The sequence below is a fragment of the Pteropus vampyrus genome, unplaced genomic scaffold (assembly GCF_000151845.1).
Source record: "Pteropus vampyrus isolate Shadow unplaced genomic scaffold, Pvam_2.0 Scaffold143, whole genome shotgun sequence".
In the NCBI taxonomy this organism is placed as follows: domain Eukaryota; kingdom Metazoa; phylum Chordata; class Mammalia; order Chiroptera; family Pteropodidae; genus Pteropus; species Pteropus vampyrus.
The window spans coordinates 2,080,842-2,102,151 of NW_011888924.1; the positions used below are offsets into that span (position 1 = coordinate 2,080,842).

The following is a 21,310-nucleotide window of genomic DNA, read 5'->3' on the forward strand; positions in this document are numbered from 1 at the left end:
GCGGGTAGTAGATGTCCGGTAATGGCTTATAATAATTCATAATTATTCACAGAGACCCAAGCAGGTATTGCCTATAAGCTCATGAGTCTCTTCACCTCTGTCAGGGTTAACACAGCTTTGTTTTCACGTTATGGGATGTATCAGAGTATAGCCCTGTTCTACCTGCGCTTTGAACACTCACACATCCGCTCAACTGCTAAGTAACTGATTTCCTGTTTAGTCATAGCTCCTTGCCTGGGTCTGGCCACAGGCTGCAAGTTGTCACCTCCGTACCTCCCTCTCAGAGCAGCTCAGCCTTCTAAGCCCTCTAGAAATCAGATTTTGTAGCTGCTTTTATTTACTGAGACCTCCCAGTCATTGTGAGTCTCTTTCAAGTGTGTTTCCACACCTGATGATTCATCTGGATGACTCCTTACCCTTATTGTCATGTGAACTTTCCACAATCCTGAGCTGGCCTCTGATTTGCTCCGCAGAGATGGGGCCATGTTCCTACCACACAAGACTGAAGCTAACACGGGCAGAGTGGAAATCGTGAAAGGAGAGTGAAATGGGCATCTAGTTAATATTTGATACAGAAACTGTAAAGCAGCTCAGTTATTCTCTCTGATTATATAAAGTGGGTGGAAACAACAATTTTGTCAGCCTTCTAACCCGATAGCTGCAGAGACCATAAAGCTGAGCCCTCACGTCAGTTCTTCTCCTACCCAGTCCCAAGGATGCAAAACGAGATGGGAAAATGACAAGAGAGCATCACTCAAATAACTTATTAGTCTTTGGGGGTCTTAGTCATCATTAATGGTTCATATGTTATGAGTATTCATCAGCGCTCCCTGCTCTTCATGGCGAGAGGCTGTATGAAGTAGGAACTATTCTGGCTCTGTTGCGTATGCTTTGGAGTTAAGCTATTTTTTCCACTTGATTAGTTAATAGGAACTTGAGCTGGGCTCAGAATGATAAAAAAAATAATAATAATAAAGAAATCTAGGAAAATGGAAGTTTTGCCCCCGAAGACTTAGGATTAGTTGGGTAGAATAAATTCTGTTTAACCTAAGCCTTAGGCTCACACTCCTGTTTCCATATTCTGTCATTCTGCTCTCAAAATGTTGCTTGAATCTTGTGTTGGGTTGGCGGGGGGCGGGCAGTAGCCTCCCCATTTACTGCCCGGTCTCTTGTGCAGAGCCCTGCCAGCCGTATTAGAGCCCGAGGCAAACAAAACTGTACACTCCTATTATACATTATCAAAATATCCCATATTGTGAACTGAGAGGGAAAAGTTAATAAAAGCTCTACAATTAAAAGAAATGCAACTATATATAAAGCCTCTTGTTGTCCCATCTGTTCCCATGTCATTGTTAACCCTCATAAATCTACCTGGTGGGGTGGTGGGGTGGTGGGGTGGGGGACAGGAGGCGGATGGGTTGGGGTTTCCAGTTCCATAATAGGGCAGGGTAGTAAAACAAACTGCGATAGCCTGTCTTTATTTACAATTTAGATTTTTTTTCCATCGCATATTTTTTTTGCATTGATTTTTATTTTTACAAAGTATAGCATCGAAATAATATTTATCTAGATTACTGAGTTTGGCACACTCCCTTAAATTTTGTACCCCACTCTCTCACCCTAATCTGGCTCTGGCCTATTGCAAAAGCCCACTGCCCGCTGTCACGTACACAGATGCCATCACCTCCCTAATAGACCAACAGTGATTATGTCAGTTCCCCGTTAGCTCCAGAGTACCTGAGAGATAACACCCAGCCCCCTTGGCTTAGCCGCATGCCCCTTCACGATCTGGTCCCCACTTACCTCGCTGGGGCATCTGCCCTGCCTGGCTCTTCAGGACTGCATCTTCTGCCTGAGTTGTGCCTCTGTCCCCAAACTCCTTCGCCTAACATATCCCCGCTTAGCTCTTCAGTTCCATCTGGGATGCCACTTCCTGGCTGGGCTGTCCTTTTGGGCTCCCCAAGCAGGCTTAATGGCTCTGTTTTCCCGTAGAAAATTGTTTCGGCTCGATTCCTATCTTGGCTGTTGCATTCACTATTCCACTGTGATTTATCTGTTTACCTGTGTCCCCAGTTACACCGCCAGCTCCTTGAATAGAGCAACCGGGCTTTTCATGTCAAATGAATAATGAATACAGTTGAATACAGTGAAAAAAGCAGCACTGAAATTGTTTATGAAAAACAGTAGCTCTGCAGAAAGGACATGTCTTAAAGCCTGGAGGTCTTGAGTTCACATCTTGGTTCTGTTATTAGCTAGCTTTTCGATACTAGTTATTTTAAGATTTTTACTATGGAAACTCCTATATAAGCAAAAGTAGAGAGAACCCTGTGTGAACCCACATGTACCCATCCTCCACCTGCAACAGTCAGCTCACGGCTGATCTAGTTGCTTGTAATGCTGACCTCTGTGCCTCCATCCTTGGATTATTTCAAAGTAAATCCCAGACAACATATTATTTCATATATAATTACTTCAGTAAGAACCTTAAACTTTTAATTGGTTGCAAACTAGTGTCAACCACGTGCAAAAAAGAGCTTGCAACGGGTTGGGATCGTGGGGAGGCTGAGGCTCTTTGAAGCAAGTTCCGAAGGAGGAATATGGATTTTGGCAAAGGAGGTTTGTAAGTGGGAAGCTGTAAGTCATGAGAGCAGCATGTGGTCAGCAGATTGTTTTAGCTGGGACAGAGGGCAGGGCGGGGAGCAGTGAATGGAACAGAGAGGTGGCTAGCCCCTTGATGCTTTAGAAGCAGCTTTGGGTGTGGGGGATAGGCTGGGGAATCTTCTTAGTTTTATGTAACAATGTGTTACTTTGAAGGGTTACACTCAATTGTGACATGGGACTGGGACTAATAATATTCAAGCTCTGTCTGTCAAAGCACTTTCCTTGTTAACTGATTTCTCCTTTAACAGTGAAGGAAATTGTGACAGGCATGGTTAAAGAAACTGAATCCTGTGCCCACCACTAGGCTTTAGTGGGGGAGAAAGGGGAACTCAGTTTTCTACCATCAGCCCTACACCAAAAATGACCTGGCAACTGTGCATTTTATCCCACTGGGTTTAATCCTTATTATAAATAACAAAGCGAAGCTTTGTTATTCATGAGAGTGGATTTTTGCTGCTGGGAGAATTAGTTGCAATCTTATTCAGAAGGTGCCTTCTAAGGCAGTGAGGTCTTTTGAACTGTGCATAAATAGGGCCTATTGTTTAGGCATTTGGAGCGTAAGGCTTAAATTGCTCCTGAAGTTCCAGTCAGACTCCAGGTATCTTTGACTGATCCGCTCCCCCCTCCCCCGCCCCCCCATGCTTTGGCCACAAGTAGTAGTTTTTTCCATGTTGCTTTAGGAACAGTACCTCCTAAAACTAGGGCACAAGCAACACTTTTACTGGAGTCTTTTGGGCCTAGAGAGAAGGAAAATTTAATTCTTCTGCGTCCAAAAATGAATGAATGAAAGAATGAAAATAAAAGTATGTGCAAGCTTAACCAGGATATCACCCAGAAATAGCGTCTTAGGAATATAAAGAAAATATAAATTTTTTTGATTTTTTTTTTAACTCAGAAATAAAATAGAAAAACAGTGTAAGGTGAACCTATTAATTTATTGCTGCCCAGGAATCTCTTAGGAGGACAAAATACTTCAAGATCTCTAAAAGAAGAGCTGATTATTTGTGCAAGTCTCCCACAGCCCAATTGCCCAGTACAATAAGCCTTTCTGGCTCCCTGGAGCTGCAGATGTGAAACTTGCTTTGACTCTGAAACCACAGAAAGAAGCTCCCTTCTTTGAAGGTGTTTTTTTGTTTTTTGTTTTTTTCCTGATATTTTCACCTGGGATACCAACTAACACACTGCTGTTCTTCTTCTTCTTCTTCTTCTTCTTTTTTTTTAAATTATTTCCTTGTGATGAGAACTTGTAAGATCTACTCTTTTAAAAATTTCAAATATACAATAGAGTATTGTTAACCATGTCATCATGCTGTGTATTACACCCCAGGTCTCAGGCTATTTTTCTGGAAAGGTTTATTAAAAATGATTTTGGGGCTTAATCCTGGTGTTTTCTTTTGGTCACCTCAGTCTGCACCATGTCCCTGAGTTGTATGGCTGGCTGTGGTTGTTACACACCTGCTGTAAAGTCGTTTTCTCATATGCGACCAGATACTCTCAGGACTGGGGTGGCTTGCCTGATTTGGAGGGGAGGATGCAAGGCTTCTCCAGTGCCCTGAGAAGCCGCCCTTTGTAGATGCTTCATGAGTACTTTATTCGGGTTTATTCCGCCTTCACTAATCTCATCTCTGTATTTCCCTTCACTGGGCCTGTCTAGAACCACCGGGCCATTCTCTCTTCTCTGGTTCTGTGCTTCTGGTCTTTCCCTGGGGTTAAGATCTGGTGCAAAGTCTTGTCTCACCATCCACAGTCAATGTCACCATTTACTGAACTACAGAAGCAGGTACATTGCTCTTCAAAGTATTTATTGCTCTGCTGCTTTTAGGGCTAACATTTTTATCCCTTTGCTCTTCCTCCTTGTCACCGGTGCATTGTCACCTAAGCAATTAAAACCCTTTGGTTGTACTTAATTTATTCAGACCTTCTAAGGGGTGTCCATATTGACATAACAAAGTCTTTTCTCCTGCTTTTTCTCCTCTTCCGAGTTTGAGTTTGGATAAGCTTACTGTTTTGGAAGGAGTTAAAAGTGACCCAGAGAATTGCTTTTGATGATGCTGATAACAAACATCTTTTGAAGACTTAGATAGATTGAGTATTGTTAATTTAATTTGGAGTCTGTCAGCTCGTTGCATCCTAATCACCCATTTGGAAGCCTTGCTGTGAGGACCCAAGATTATTTGTTAAAGTGCCATTGGAATAAATATAACACTTTTCTTTAAAGGGAAGAGATCTTAAGAAAAAAAGTAATAAGCATACCTCTGTATTTTCTTGACAGATACCAAAGAAAAAAAATCTTTCTTTTTTTACCTTGATAAGTAAGACATCTAACATCGCTGGGAGGTTTTGCTTACGTGAGAACTTCAACATTATAATATAGAAATCTTAGAGAATTGAAACTCAACTACTTTCTCTGTTTGGGGGTGGTGAAAAGGGACAATAAAATCCTTATGGTGCAGCTAGTTACCAAAATAGTCAAGTATGAAAGCTAATTCATCTCCTTTTAAAAAGGTTAGTCCTTTGATATAGGAATCACAGTTGATGCTAAAAGGAAAGTGTTAGAAGCATAAATTTCTTTCTCTGTTCAGGTTTTGAGTATTTTAATTACCTAACTGTTTATCTTTCTGGCAGTGAGGTTAGCACAGTAGCCAGTGATTACTAACAGTTAAAATAACAACAAATCATTTCTACAGCAACACTTACACTCCCAGAAAACCCAATTAAAAGCACACTTCATTTTTGCTTTCATGATTTAGAAATAAATTTAGAATCAGTTTCATGATTCTTGTGGTGTTTTCCAACTTAAAGACCGTAGACATTTGGAAACTGAACTGCGTGACAGCTAAATGTGTTTTCTTCCTTTTGTTATCAATTAGATATTTAAGAACTGAGCTTAAAAGAAGTAGCTACCTAAAAGCGGGCCAAGGCCACACTCCTGTATCCTTCCTTAGGCAGAATACTGCACAGGAGACTCTTTTTTTTTTTTTTTTTTAATTGTGATGTTAAATATACCATTTAAACCTTTTTTTAGGTGTACTGTTCAGTGGCATTAAGTACATGCACAGTGTTGTGCAAGCATCACCACTGTGCATTTCTAGAACTTTTTTGTCTTCCTGAACAGAAACTGTATCTCCATAAACACTGACTTCCCATCTCCCCTACCCCTCCAACAGCCCTGGGCAATCACCATTCTATTTTATATCTCAATGAATTTCACCATCCATAGGGACTTCCTATACAAGAAATTATACAGGATTTGTCCTTTTGTATCTGGATTTTTTCACTTAGTGTAATGCTTTCTAGGTTCATCCCTGTTGTAGCATGTCTTTCTAGGTTCATCCCTGTTGTAGCATTTCCTTCCTTTTTATGGCTGAATAATATTCCATTGTGTATATATACCACATTCTGTTTATCCATTCATCTGTTGGTGAATGCAAGAGAGTCTTAAATTTTTATTTTTGCTTTCATCAAACACACACAAAAAAGTGACCGTGTGAGGGGGATATGTTAATTAGCTTGACCGTAGTAATCGTTTCATGGTATATGAGTATACCACGCCATTGTATACCAGGCCATCGTGTTATAGATTTCAAGCAGTGTTGAGCTGCATAATGATGTTGTGAACAGCAGACATGCATATACAGTGATGGTCCTATAGATAATAATGAAGCTGAAAAATTCCTATCACCTATTGATGTCGTAGCTGACGTGACACTATACTATATTTTAATAAATTTAGTGCGGCCTAAGTGTACAGTGTTTATGAAGTCTGCAGTGACGTGCAGTGATATGCTAGGCCCTCACATTCACTCACCGCTCACTCACTGACTCACCCAGAGCGACTTCCAGTCCTGCAAGCTCCATTCATGATAAGTACGCTATATAGGTATATCATATTTTATCTTTTATTTTTTATTTTTTTATTTCTATTATTTTTTAAATTTTTTAGGTGAGACAACCCTTGGTTGACCTCACAGATTGCAAGGACCTTGTCAGCTTACAATCTCTTATTTTTTATTTTTTACACCTACGGCACCTGGTCTTCCTAGGTGGTCTCCCATCCAAGTACTAACCAGGCCCAACCCTGCTTAGCTTCCGAGATCACCATGTTTTACCTTTTAGACCATATTTTTACCATATCTTTTCTTTGTTTAGATGTATTTAGGTACAGAAATAGTTACCACTGTGTTTCAGTTGCTTACAGCATTCAGTACAGTAACATGCTGTATAGGCTTGCAACCTAGGAGCAATAAGCTATCCCGTATAGGCTAGATGTGTAATGGGCTATACCATCTAGGCTTGCGTAGGTGCACTCTGTGATTTTTGCACAACACAGAAATTGCCTAAGGAGGCATTTCTCAGAATGTATCCCCATCGTTAAGCGACACGTGACTGTATATACAATTTTTATTTAAAAAATAACATAAAATTTTTATTTTTTTATATGTGCCATTTGGAAGTCTTCCCTACTTCTAATTTTTTGTTATTCTTTCACTTGGGGGTCATTTCTTGAGCCCTTATGTGGTGCCAGGTGCTGAGAACACAATAATGGATGAGTTCTACTCTGCATCCAGGGGCCTTCTTATCTGGTAGGACAGATAGACAAGGAAGTAAGGGACCCTGGCTTGGTGGGTTGCCACCCAAGCAGAAGGCAGCAGGGAAAGTGGGTGTCTCACTGTTAGAGAAGGCCCACATCCTCTGTGGGTGGGTGAAAACCTGAGGCATGAAGGACTCTGGGTCATATTGTAACTTCTCTGACCCAAAGGCTAGAAATAGATGTGAGCAGAATTAAAGGTTATGTACAGATGGAGAATCAATAATCCTGCAGTTCCTCCACACCTAGGATTTCTTGCAAATTATTTCCGAGTTTTACCATCAAAGACTCTTCTCTAAAACGGTAGAGCAAAACATTAACTTCTCTGGCCTCTAAATATACAGGAGCTTGTGTGCGATATAACCAACTTTCAAGCAGTATTACCATATGTTGTACAACACTTAATTTTTCAAAATCTGCTGTGCATTATATTCCCATTTTTACATACAAAGAATGTAATTAATTTGTCCATGGTGGAAAGATTAAGTGTAGAATCTGGATCTCCTGGCATTTAGCTTACTGTTCTTTTGTCTACATTTCTTAATACCCTGTATATAATACATGAATTTTTTTAGCCACTCCGTGTGTCAGCCATTTTCGGGGCATTGGGAAGGTCCAAGAAGGCCCTTCTCCAGAGTACCAATTTGCATATTATATTATTGACAGGATGGTAGAACTGATTTGCATTTGGATGGTTGTGGGTGAGCTGAGGGCAAGAGATGGAATCCGACCCATCTACCCTTAGCAATATGGGAGTTTCAAAGGCAGCTAAAACATGTACCTCACTTTCTAGGTATCAGATTCTATATGGTCTAAATTTCCTCTGTTATATTCTGCTGTAATGCTCTCCAATCTGTATATTTGTCCCCAGTTTGATTATCTAATCTTTGTGATGTTTGTTTTGTAATCTCTAATGCTATAAAAATCTGCTATTTGCAGTCTGCTCGGAACAAACTGACAATAAGAACAGCAACAGAGGAAAACGGCATTTTTCTTAATGTCTTTGCTGGCATGAGAAGAAAAGTAGACTCTTCCTGGCCTTTTTAATCTTGAGCCCTAACTTCTTGCTGTTTATGTGAGTCCACGGGAACCAACTCACTTCAGTGGATTCGTGACCATCTTTTTGCTAAGGATTCCTTAAGCCACAGCTTCAGTTCCAGACTCTTTTCCAATTTTACAACTGTACACTGGGTATTTGTACCTGAATATCCCCCTGGCACCTCAGAATCAACCTGTCACCCCTTCCACCAAACCTGCTTCTGCTTCTGTGGTCCTTATCTTATTTTTAATGACACTATTTTCTTCTCGACTGCTGAGACCAAAAGTTTCCTCCCTTCTCTTTCCGACCACCTCTTAGAAACTAAGGGTTGGTTCTGTCTTCTAAATATCTCTTTGATCTGACTTCTACTCACTTTGCCTACAACCCTGCTTTCATTTATATTTTTTACCTGGACAAAAAAGCCTCTTGCTTTTTCCCCTTGTCACTGAGTCATCTTTTCCCATTGCTTGCAGAGTTAGCTTCCTAAAACTCAAATTTGATAGTTACTCGCCTTCTTAAAATTCTTTAATGACTTATTATCACTTACGAGATGAAGTACCAACATCTTGGCAAGGCCCTCCGATTTTCTCACGTATCCTCCCTCTCTAAGTGCATCCTGCCTCCAGCATCACATATTTCTTTTACTTCCCTAAATGCCACCTGAGTTTTCATACCTTCTTGCCTTTGCACACTGTTAAATCACTGCCTCAACTAAATGTTTGTTTTCACAATATTATCTCAAAATTTCTCTCTTTTCTGAAGGCTTCCCTACACTTTCCTCCACCTCAAGCAATTAGGTCCTACAGTTTTGTTTTAAACAGCTTTATAGAGGTATTATTTGCATATCACAAATTCATCCATTTAAAGTACACGATGAGTTTTAGTAAATCCATACATTTGTGTAACCATCCCCACAATCCAGTTTTAGAACTTAACATCACCCCCAAAAGTTCCCTGCACGCTTGATTGCGGTCAGGTCTTGCTTTCACCCCAATCTCAGGCACCCACTGATCTGCTTTCTGCCTCTATAGTTTGGTCTTTTCTAGAAATCGCATATTAAATCATACAGTGTGCAGCCTTTCGAGACTGGCTTCTTTCAGCATGCTGTTATCGAGTTCATCCATGTTGTTCCATGTGTCAATAGTTTGTTCTTTTTTATTGCCAAGTAATATTCCATTGTGTGGATACACCATATTTTGTTTACCCACTTACCAGTTGATGAATATTTGGGTCATTTTTGATTTGGGGCTATTCCGAAAATACCGCTGTGGTCATTTGTATACAAGTCTTGGTGTGTATGTTTGCCTCCTCTTGGATAGTTACTTAGGACTAGAATTTCTAGGTCATATGCTAAGTATATGTTTAACTTTTGAAGAAACTTCAAAAGTTTTCCAAAGTGGTGGGTGCAATTTATGTTTTGTATTCTGACCAGCAATGTATAAGGGTTTCGGTTTCTCCACATCTTTGCTAATACTTGGTATTATCTGTCGTTTATTCATAGCTATGCTAATGAATATGTATGTGGTGGTATCTCCCTGTAGTTTTTTCAAACTGCTTTCTATTGTAATAGGATATTTTGTGTTGTATTGAATGTATCTCCTAATCTGTGAGCTGTTCTAGGGCTGATCCATCTAGATAAGTGCCATTGAACAAGGTACATGGTAAATACTTAGAGTTTATTGAATGAATGAATGAATGAATGAATGAACAAACTGATACTTAGTATGAGTTCTCAGTTATTTTTGGTAATAAAGAACACTTGATAAATTAACTTTAGAGATGATACAAAAGTCATATCTCTTTCTTGAACCATTTTTGCCAGTTTCTAAGAAGCTATAAACTGACTGAACTAGGTTTTACTTTCTTTTCTGTTATTCCTTGGTGATAGGTAACGGATAAAAAAATACAGATATGGCCAAAGAAGAAGGAAAGAAACTCAATCTCTAAATGACTCAGAGCTTGTGCAATAGCTTGGTAGAGAGAATCATCTGGGTTATTGGTTACTCCAGAGTTTTAGGTGTGGGAGATTTCGTCAGCGTTGTGACTGCCTGTCACTTCTCCCTGCTTGCTTTTCTCTGTCGGTTCTGCAGACATTTCTGTAAAGGGCTTTCCCGAAACACCATGGCCTTCCATCCTGAGAATTCACCAGAATGTGCTGGCTGCATTCGCCCTCATAGTGTCGGAGAACTTTTCACGTGGGGGAAGCAAATTAAGAACGGAAGTCCTAGGGTAAGACTTCTTGGGTTTGGATTCCAGCACAAGGACTCAGTAACTATGAGATCTTTGACTATGTACATATCTATTTGGAAGCTTCTCGTCCTTCGTCTATGAGTAATAGTACCTACTTCACAGAGTTGTTGTAAAGATTAAATACAAGATTTAGAATTACATATAGTAAATATTATTATTCTTTTGATATTTTCCCCAACCATATACAAAAATTGGAATGGCAGCACATATACTAAAATTGGAACAATACAGAAAAGATTAGCATGGCCACTGAGCAAGGACGACATGCAAATTCGTGAGATGTTCTATATTTTGCTTTTCTGATATCCATGGGTGGAGAAACAGGCTGGATAAGGAAATGCCTTATCCAATTGAAGGCCCTTCCAGCCTCAAACTCCCTCCCCAACTCCTCCTCTAAAAAAATAAAATAAAATAAATAAAAATGTAAAACCATTCTTAACTCACAGACAGCACAAAAATGTGTGGCAGACTGGATTTGGAATGTGGGATGTAGTTTGTGGACCCCGGGCTTAGAATATAAACCGAAATTATTATCGCCACTTAGTTTAGAAATAATTATTGCTTTTTTTTTTCTAATGACAAAACACCATATGTTCCCTGCAGAAAACCTGGAAAACACAGAAAAGCACAATAAAACATCAGTAACACATTACGCTATTTCCTTGTAGCCCATTCTCTGTGTACATACACACACTCACACATATTTTTTAATAAAAATAAGCTCACGCTATGGAGACCGCTTTGTATCTTTTTCACTCATATAATATTTGTCATTAATATTCTTCTATAACCTGAATTTTAGTGCCTGCATACTATCGTTATTACAGATGCATTAAAATTTACTAGAGCAATTCCCAACGACATTAAAGTTGTTCTGAATTTTTCACCATTAGGTGTAACTTGGCTGTGAACTAGTACATACATGTTTGTACACATCTCTGATTATTCCTTGGGATAAATTATAAGAATTTCAACATGGGATTAAAAAGTATTTACGTTTTTAAAGTTTTTGGTGTATCTTGCAAAATCGTCCTCTATGAAAGTTGCATAGTTTATACTCTCTCAAGCGGTATATATGAGAGAGAATATTGTTATTTATTGTGGTCTTATATTTTTACTTGGTCATTGGGTTCGTGGATTTAAAAAATTAAAACATTTTTATTTTAAAAACAATTCAAATATATAAAAGTGTATAGACAATCATGAAACTCGTACCTGCGTGCCCACTAGAAAGATTAAACAGGTGTTAACATTTGTGTCACACCTGTATCGTGATCTGAAGGTTCTCCTTATCTACTGCTTTTCTCAACATTCTTTCTTGGCACTTGCTTCTTGGTGTACGTAAACTAACACAATGTCTATTTTCATCATCTAGATCTTGTATTAAATGCATATGGGCATTTTTATTGTACTCTCTATTCCCTTAGCTATTCTTTCGTGCTTCTTTTCTCTCTCTGATAACCTTTTGGTAATTTTCTCAAATCTGTCTTTCATTTTACTTAATTCTCTCTTCGTTTGTGTCTAATCTGCTATTTAACCTACTTATTGACTTTTTAATTTCAGTGATTATAATGTTCATTTCCAGAAGTTCTTTTTGGCTTATTTTTAAATCCATTACTTTTTTCCATAGGTTTTTCCTCTGAGTTTTATTTCTTACTTTCATGTCTTTAATAATTTTAAACCTGTAAATTTTTGTATTCTCTTTTTTCAAAATGTAACTTTATTATCCCTAGTTCCTGGAACTCTAATAATCTTGTTTGTTTTGTTTTCTGCTCACAGTATGTTGTAATTTTTATAAGCTGATTTTTAGTGGGGATGTTTTTTTTCCTGTGGGGATCTTATGTGGCCTGGTAGCAAGGTCCTTCCAGAACAAGTTGCATTGCTGCTTCTCGAGATCCCAGGAGTGGGATCCCAGAGACACCAACATTTCTGCTAATTTCTTAGTTTGGCATTTCCTGGTTCACTCTGCTCAAGGCTCAGATCTGGGTCTTACAATTTTCAGGAGAGAGTTTTTTTGTTTTTGTTTGTTTTTCCCTACTCAGAGCCTAAAGACACACAGAATTGTCCTCTTGGACTCCTTTTTCAAGGGATGAGTTTTTCTCCCCTAGTCTTCCTTTTCACCGAGGAAACACCCCTATGAGGATCCTGCCTTTCCTCAGGGGTTTTATTTTCAACTCTCAGCCTCCTGGCAGCTCAAGGTTCCACTTCCTTTATCCACTTGGCTTTTAAAATCTCAAATCTATAAATTACCAGAGTAGCCTCAGAATCATCAGCTCACATACTTTTACTTGGCTTTTCCCTTTCTTTCTCACGTTATATTTGACCCAGCATTCCTAGGTATTTGTAGTGGAAGTTGTTTCTCCGCATTATCTTAGTCTGCTGCCATGTTGCTGAACCAGAACTCCCATATCGAATTCTGTGTTTCAAGGCTTCGCGGGGCACCAGTTTCTAAGCACTGTCATGATTGTAGCTCATAAATTCACCCATTATTAGAAAAGTCAAGTGTTTGAGATTTTGTTGAGACTATGTAGATATATAGTACATCCAGAGAGGTTTGGAAAGAAAGCTACCTTTATCTTCCAACCTAAGGTAACTTCATTGGTATAGGAAGCACCATAAAATTTTATAAATAGAACCGATGCTTAGAAAACAATGACATTGCTTTATTATTATATTATTATTATTATTATTAATTTCTTTTACTACACAGACCAAGTAACAGAGCTCTTCTGTTTTCCTCCTTTCTTTTTCCCAGTTTTCCCACCATCCTTCTCAATTTATCCTTGTCAACAGGGTAGAAAAGAGAGGTCGAAGTGATGTATGGGTATAATCCACTGTGCACTGGTAAAAAGATAAACTTAAATGAAGTGATTTATTACCTGTGGCAGGTGTTCTGTACCCAGAATTGTCTATCAAAGTGAGCGCTCATTGATTTTTCCATACCTTCCCTGTCAGCCTCTGGATTGCCATTGTTCATTAGAGGTGGATAAACTGTTTAAAGTGGCAGGGTGTTCTCCCAGCCAGGGCACTCTCTTGTAGAGGTTAGCCTCTGCTTGTGTTCTAGGGCTCAGAACTCCTTCCTTTTCCTGCCTTAAACCGTGTATATGAGAAGAGCCAATTCCACTGCTACTCTGAGTTACTCAAATTAGAAATAAAACATATTTTATATTCCCATTTTGAAAATGCTTATACAGTCTTCCTCCTTGAATCAAATAGACAATAAGTCCCACTAGAACAGCACAGACTAATAATATACAGCTGTAGGGGCAGTGTCTGAGTAGGTCCGGTCTGTGTTAGATGAAAGATACTGAGCATCCTGTGGGAATTAATGAAACAGGGAGTGTCCTTTCTCTTCAGGGGCCACACGCGTATCACACATGACGTCTTTCCTGTTTTTCTCCAAACCCATCCAGTTGTGTCGGAGAGTGACAAAGCCAAATCTTTCCAACAACCAGGGTGCAGCCTTGGGAGTCAGGATCAGTGTCACGAAGCCTCTTTAGGTATTAAAGAGATTGTCTTAAACATCTTAGAATTTTGAACTGGCATGGATTTTAGGTCATGTGATCCAGTGTTCTAACTTTGTAGATGAGGAATATGAAGTCTGAAAGTTTTTGATAACTTTGCTCATCATCATAGAACTAGTCAGGTGCACAATGAGCATTATAACCTGGATCTCTGGAGTTCCTACCCATCACCATTCCCAAGGGGCTTCTCTCCCACTACTTTCCTGGATTGTGTTCCATTTATTTTTACAACGTACCTATTGAATTTATAGATAACTGTGCGGTTGGTGGCTCTCATTTTTGAAGTTCATTTGCTTGATCCTTTGATCATGACAAAAGTTCTGTTAATATGGGTTGGGATTGGTGAGCTTAGTTGCAATTTTCCTTTTTCTTTTTTCTGTTGTGTGCTTCAGGTATTATGATCTGGAGAAGAACACCACATACTAGGCACTTTCCAAATACACATTTTGCTGGAAAAAAGAATGCTTTTATGCAATTGGGTTGGAGCCAGGGAAATTATTTACATGATGTAATGATTTTCCTAAATGGCAAATTTCCAGGAAAAAAAGACTAGTATGATTACTAAAAAGTTATAGAGAAATACATAAGTTGTGTTTATATATGCACACACGCATATATAGTAAAATACTGATATTTAGCATTTGTATTTTTTAAACTCATAAGCCTTCTGTAGTAATTCAGGCTTATAAATACCTGTACGTAGCAAGTAACAGTTTATAATAGCTAAAGAGGGATAAATACTGATAATATTTCTCTCTTTGTAATTTGGCAGGTAGGGGTAATCAAAAGCTTGATTTGGGTTAGGGTTATATATGTATGTTTATATATACACATACACATACACATACTTATTTTTAATACTGATTAATCACTTTCTTAAATGAATTTGTGGCATATATTTCCATAATATGCATTTGTGGCAACATTCCCTGAGCCCAGAGTACCAGTTCCTATAAGTTAAGCAGGATGTTGCCTTCATACTGCAATTATTTCATACTGCACATAGCGCATTGGGGGTCCGAGGAAACAAAAGCAGCTTCCAGAAGTCCTTGACTTAGGGTCAAGAAGCATCAGAGAAACCAGGAGAAGCTACCTGAAAGTGTATATAGTGGTAAAAATGCAAAGATATTGTTAAGTGTTCATATGAGCAGAGAAGAAATGTATAGAACACCATTATGTTCATTTTGTCCCCTGTGTTCCTTGGTGGCCTGATTATTCATCTGGCTGAGGTGTAAGATCTTTTGAGCTTCTAACATAATAGTTATTCATAAAGGCATTTAGTCTGATGGCTTTCTCAGAACGTCCTGCTGTTCAGGATGGACTTCATCTATATTTCAACGAATTTCTAAATGGGAGAAACAGAACATTTTTCCTTTGATTAATTCATTGGGCTTTTTTTGGTCCTCAAGGACTCATATGCTGGTGAACTCCAAAAGGAAGTCAGTAAAGGAAGAATGGTAAATTGGAATTGGAACCCATAAAAATCTTTGAACACTGTCCTAAATTCAACATCTGAAATATAGCAAACCAGGCAAAGATTTATGAAAGCCAATTTAAAAACCTGATTTAAAATTGCATCAAAGAAAGCACAGTGTTACAAGTTGTATAAAGTTCTTAAGCTGTTTTAGACCATTCTTTTACAACTCTCTGGCTTTTAAGCTACTTAGCCCAAGAATCAAGTGCTTTAGCAGGTACTGCTGGTTGGATCACAGAGGTAGGCTTTGCATTCTTGGGCTATTCCCTAGGACTACTCCCTCCAGAACTATGGTTTTAAGATTTTATGTTATTGGACGTACATCTGTCTTAGACTGGTCCCCAGAGGCCAACCCTAAGATTAGGATTTGGGGAAGTGTTCGTAGGAAGCCTCAGGAGGATCATAGGGAAGCGAGAAGGGGATGGGGGAGAAGGTAATAGAGTGTGTGTAAAGGAATGAGTTTCCTGCTGATTCGGTGGTCAGGAAACAGCCTTGAAGGACAGTCTGGGCTGTGATGGTCGCACCAACGCGAAATCTAACTATAATAAGTCCTCACTTCACGTCGTCAGATAGGTTCTCGACTTTAAGTAAAACGACATAAAGGGAGACCAGTTTTACCACAAGCTAATGGATATAAACAAGATTTAAGTTTCTATGGCCTATTTCTGGTTACAAAAACATCACTAAACTTCTATGTCCATGTCCCAAAACACTTCTAATATTAAACATCGAAATAAATGTGAGCTATACATACATTTCAGAAAGGTGAATAAAAACAAGTAAGATCATGCTTTTACACCTGCTTATTTCCAGTTCAGGGTGGCAGGTGGCCAGAGCCTCGCCTGGCAGCTCAGGGCGCAAGGCAAGAACCCAGCCTGGACAGGACACCCTTCCATCACAGGGCCACTCACATCCCCACTACTGCTGGGACCCGGACAACTTCGGCACACCAGTTAACCCAGGGCACGTCTTTAGGACGTGGGAGGCAAACGGAGTCCGCAGAGAGAACCCACGCAGACGTGGGGAGAATGTGCCAATTCCACACAGCCAGTGGCCCTGGCCAGGAATCAATTTTTTTTTCTAATTATAATGAAACGACACCTTATTGTCTAACGAAAAACAATGTTATTCAAGGACTTGCTATACCTCCTTGGATAAGACTTGACGGCTGACGTAACCGTTTTTGCCTCATGAGTGATCTGTGAGATGGGTCTTGCCAATGCCGAGTTTTTCCTAACTTGGGTACAGGGTGCCTAGGAACTAGTAAAATCACTCTTTTGTTGTTGGGTCTTTTTAGGAGACAGAGCTGTCACCCAGGTATGGCAGAGCCCCTCTTTCTGATGTCCTTTCTCCAGTGTGAATAAGGAAGAACTGGGAACTGAGCCTTACCTCCGCTGTTTGGGGCATCAGCTGGGCTTGAGTCAGGGTCCCCTCTGCCTAGCTGTCTTCGGGGGAGCTCCAGTGAGCCCCTGAACTGGGAGTCCTTTTGCCAGGATCTCCCAAACACGCCCAGAGCTTCATGGAGCTTAACTCCTGGTGTCGTGGGTCAGGTTCCTTAGGAGCTGAGGGATTCTCATGGAGATGATGTATGGTGTGGGGGTGGAGGAGGGCGAGGGTGGCAGGGCAGGGGGGAAGCCGAGTTCTTGAGGAGCTTGGGAGCTTGGGAGCATGAGCCGCATCACAGCTAGTGTCCTTCCGCCCTAGAGTTGGCCCTTAGGACCCCTCTCGCGTGTGAACCGTTAATTGGTTGTGGGCCTCTCTCAGGACAGGTATAACCCCCCTGGGTGGAGTGGCTCCCAGGGACTGAAGGCAAGTTTATGGACTAGGGGGCAGATGGGACCCATTAGCAGCTGACACTCAAAGCTACTTGTGCTTCGGTAAAGGGATCCTGGCAGGGTGCTGTGGCATCACCCAGAACAGCAAGGAAAATAGAATAGGTGTTGGTCCTTTTCTATTCATCGCCTTTAACACTATTCCCCCGTCCTCCAAGTGCCCTTTCCAGAGGACCCCTCTTGCCCTCCACACTCGGTGTCCTTAGGCCTCTCCCTTGAGAAACTCCACTCCTGGACACAGGGGAAAGGAAGCTCAGATGCCTGTGCCTTCCGGCACCTGTGGCTTGAGCTGGATCTCGCTGAGGATTCTCTGGCTCTGAAGAGGAGCGGTGGGCCCCAGTGCTTGGTAGGAGATGGTGAATGCTTTATTCCTGATCTGTCTTTCAACCACTTTCCTCTAGCGTCAACTAAAGGCAAATAGGCCTCAGCAGTGAGTATTAATTTTCTGCCTCAAACAACCCAGCAGCTAATCTAGTTTTATAAGAAGAAAAGTATTCCTATTAACAGGGATTTGACCCTACTTTTTACAAAATAATAACCTGGCATTGTGGTGCTAAGGACCATCTGATTTCTTCTTGAGCCTGAGTTTTGTTACCATTTTAGCTGAAAAGGTTTTTTTCTAAACTTATACAAGATCGAGGGAGGGAGGTGTAGATTGGTGTGAGTTTCGGTTGTGACTTTTTCATCTTTACTCCGACCTAGAGTGACTGGGGTATTAACTTAGTGGATGTTGTCACCGAGGTTTTTGAAGTGACTGTGTTGATGATTGGAAGGCTCCTGCAAAATCCTGAATTTTGGAACCAGGTTTCATTCTCTTGTGATATCAGCATGTAGGAATTTCATGAGGTTTGCTTTGCCTGTGCCCCAAACAGATTTGCTCTATAAGCTGTTATCACTCAGGGTGAACACCAGCTCTGTATCTTGGTGGAAAATTCAAAATCATAAAAAAGCAAAACCACCTGCCAGCCACGCCCAGCTACGTGTTGCATTTGGATACTGTGTCAAAATATCTTCATGACCTAAGAAGAAAACCCCTAAAGAGGTCAGTCTGATGATATTCTAGAAAGCTGACCCCAGGACATACCCTGTCCGTTAGAAGTGAAATAATTAAATCCTACCCACATTCAAGGGGAGGGGAATTAATAAGCTAGAGGGAGGAGAATTGAAGAAAGGTCATTTAGTTGTGCTAAAACCACTCCAGTAATTAATACTTTTGGAGAGATGCTCTGAGGCAATGCAAGCATCCTGTGTCTCCTTTAAAAACTTCCAACATGATCCTGCCTGCAGCCATGATTACCGTAGCCTCCTACTGGTGATTTTCTCCTTCCTTCTATGTTTATTACTTAAACACCTTCCGCAAGGAAGATTTGCCCCTTCTCTTCCATTTATTTATTTGGTTAGTTACTTGTTTATATCAGCATGGATTCATAGGTATTTATGTCATACTCTGGGTGAGAGTTGTTTGTTAATATAGAGAAACAGCCTCCATCAGTTTAGTAGAGGGAGGGGGTGAGGAAGAGTGTAGATGCTGAGGAAGAGTATGATATGGTGGATGGAGCGACGTTCCCGAGAATGAGATCCAGAAGGGGAGGCCTTGGCAAAAATGAGGGACACTCTGTTCTCAAAAACAGGGACGAAGAAAGCTTGGGAGGACCGATTTTGACGTCAGGAGGGAGTTCCCATTAATTAGCTTTTGTCTTCTCAGTCAAGATGTTTTTTGTGACAACAGTGGGAAATTGACTTTTGGAATTTCAATTTTCTTGGCCAAAATTCCTGGCCTCCACAGCAGGGTTTCTCAGCCTCGGCACTATCGACATTTGGACTGGGTACTTCTTTGTCGTGGGGGCTGTCCTGTGCATTGTAGGGTATCTAGCCTCTACCCACTAAATACCAGTAGCATCCTCCCCTTCTCCCCCAGTGTGACCACCAGAACGTCTCCGCGAAGTGCCACCACATGTCCCCCGGAAAGCAAAGTCCCCTGGCTGAGAACTACTGATCTAAAATAATATACACATTTCTGGCCATCCACAAGCTATTTGAACATTACCTTTGAAAAGACTAAGACGATGACATTCACCCTGTTCCTGCGGAAAGAACTACGCTGCCCTCGCTTGAGCACACAATGTCGTCACAAGGTGCCCTGTCTTCTTGGGAACAGCTGCTGGTTTCTGAACGCACAAGCCAGATGAATCAGGAGGAAATGGAGTTCTGGGTCTCAGAGGGTCTTTGGTTCTGAAAAGCGTTGCTGTGGTTATAGCTTTGCCTCATGGCGGAGGGTTGCTTTGCTTTCCGTGTGGTTTCTGCGTGGGCTGTGAGAAGCACTTTCATTGTTATGTCCGTTGGAGACATAGAAGCACTTCTCACAGGTTAGTTCCCGAAAGCCCAATGGTTCTGAATCTAACATGACCCTTACCCAGCCGGGCACGCACTGGTTGCGGGTGAGGTCGTTTCCTAAGAGAGCAGGGATGTTGGGGGCTTTTGCTTCTCTACTCTTCTCGTTTTATTATCCAAAGACACTTGCATTTTGACCTAATTTTTTTTCACCTTCGGTAAGTTTTTAACAGGACACTGCATTTCAAACATAGCAAACATGACAGAGATTAAGAAACAAGGCCAAGGCTGAGGCCGAACGACCTTGCACGACCGCTGATGCCATCTGTTGGCGGCTGGCAGAACTGATGTCCTTTGGAGCTTTGTTTATTATTGCACAGAAAGTTGAAAGTTGGCAGCGGAGGACCTTCCTCGTGCCCGGGAGCTTGGAGTTGACAGGACAGGGGAGGGGTGGAAAGGGAGGGATCGTGAGTTTGCTTCGCAGATCAAGCCTCAGTCATCACTGGGTGCCAGAAATCCATATTTGAAATAATTCGAGGAGGTTTTTTAAGGTACTGGCTGGGATGCCACTGGGACCTAAAATCCATTTATGAGTCAGTTGTCATTTAAGAAAGTTAGAGTCCCAGTGCATTGGGCTTTGGGGAGTTTAACAGCACAACAGGGAAGTCTCTTAACTAAAAAACAATCTCTTTGATAGAGTTAGCACGCAGCATACTCATGGAATTTGATTATTCAGGGACACTTAACTCCTCACTCTAATGGAAGGAACTAAGACACTATCACATAAAATAGCCATTATAGTTTATCTTCTTTCAAAGTGCCTTCAAATACTGTACATTTGTTTCTATACCAATCCATTTTGGCCAGCATATCCCCCTTCCTAATACAAAACTGAGATTCCCAGCGATAAGTTTCCAGGGTCCATGTACCTAGTTGATAACGAGCGCCGGAATGAGTCCAGCCAGTGGGTTTTCAACCCTGACTGCCCGTAAGAATCGCCTGGGAAACTTGAAAATTCCCAGCGGTTGGCCTCCCTGCCATATATACTGACTTAATTGAGCAGCGGAAGGGCTGGCTCATAGGCGTTCCTTTCAGAGCAGATGTGTTCTAATGCGCTGTCTGGGCTGAACTGCTGCTACTCAACGTGTGGGCTGTGGACCAGCAGCATAGCATCATTCGGAAGCTTGTCAGAAATGCAGAATTCCAGGCCCCGTCCCAGACCTTCTGAATCAGAATCTGCATTGTAATAAGATTCCCGGTTAATTCCTGTGCACCGTGAAATTTGGTAAAACCGAGAGTTGTCTCTGAGGTTGCCCCATCGGTTTCTCTATTGAAGATGCCGGTTTTTGTGATATCGTTAGCCATTCAGGCAGCATTCAAGGTTTGGGTGGCCTCCATCCGGGGCCCTCGCTTCCCCTGCCCTGTGGGTTTCATGTGCCTCTTAGATGGAAGCCACAAGAGAACCCAGGTGCTCCCTAAAAGGCTTGCTAACTGATAGCAGTTAGAGCAGATTTCCATACCACCCCCCAACCCCCACCACCAATTTCTGGGTGTGTCATAGCGTAGCCACCAAACCAAGACTCCAGTCTGTGGGCTGCCTCCAGGCTCTTG

The 21,310-nt window shown here is 41.1% G+C and overlaps 1 protein-coding gene and 1 non-coding gene across 4 annotated transcripts in view; both read left to right on the forward strand.

Moving 5' to 3' along the window:
• PITPNC1 (phosphatidylinositol transfer protein, cytoplasmic 1) overlaps nt 1-21,310 on the forward strand; it is a 230,374-nt gene that overhangs the window by 48,470 nt on the left and 160,594 nt on the right. The window lies entirely within an intron of this gene.
• LOC111744887 lies at nt 10,730-10,832 on the forward strand. Its single transcript, XR_002782381.1, has one exon. It is a non-coding gene; the product is annotated as a U6 spliceosomal RNA (small nuclear RNA).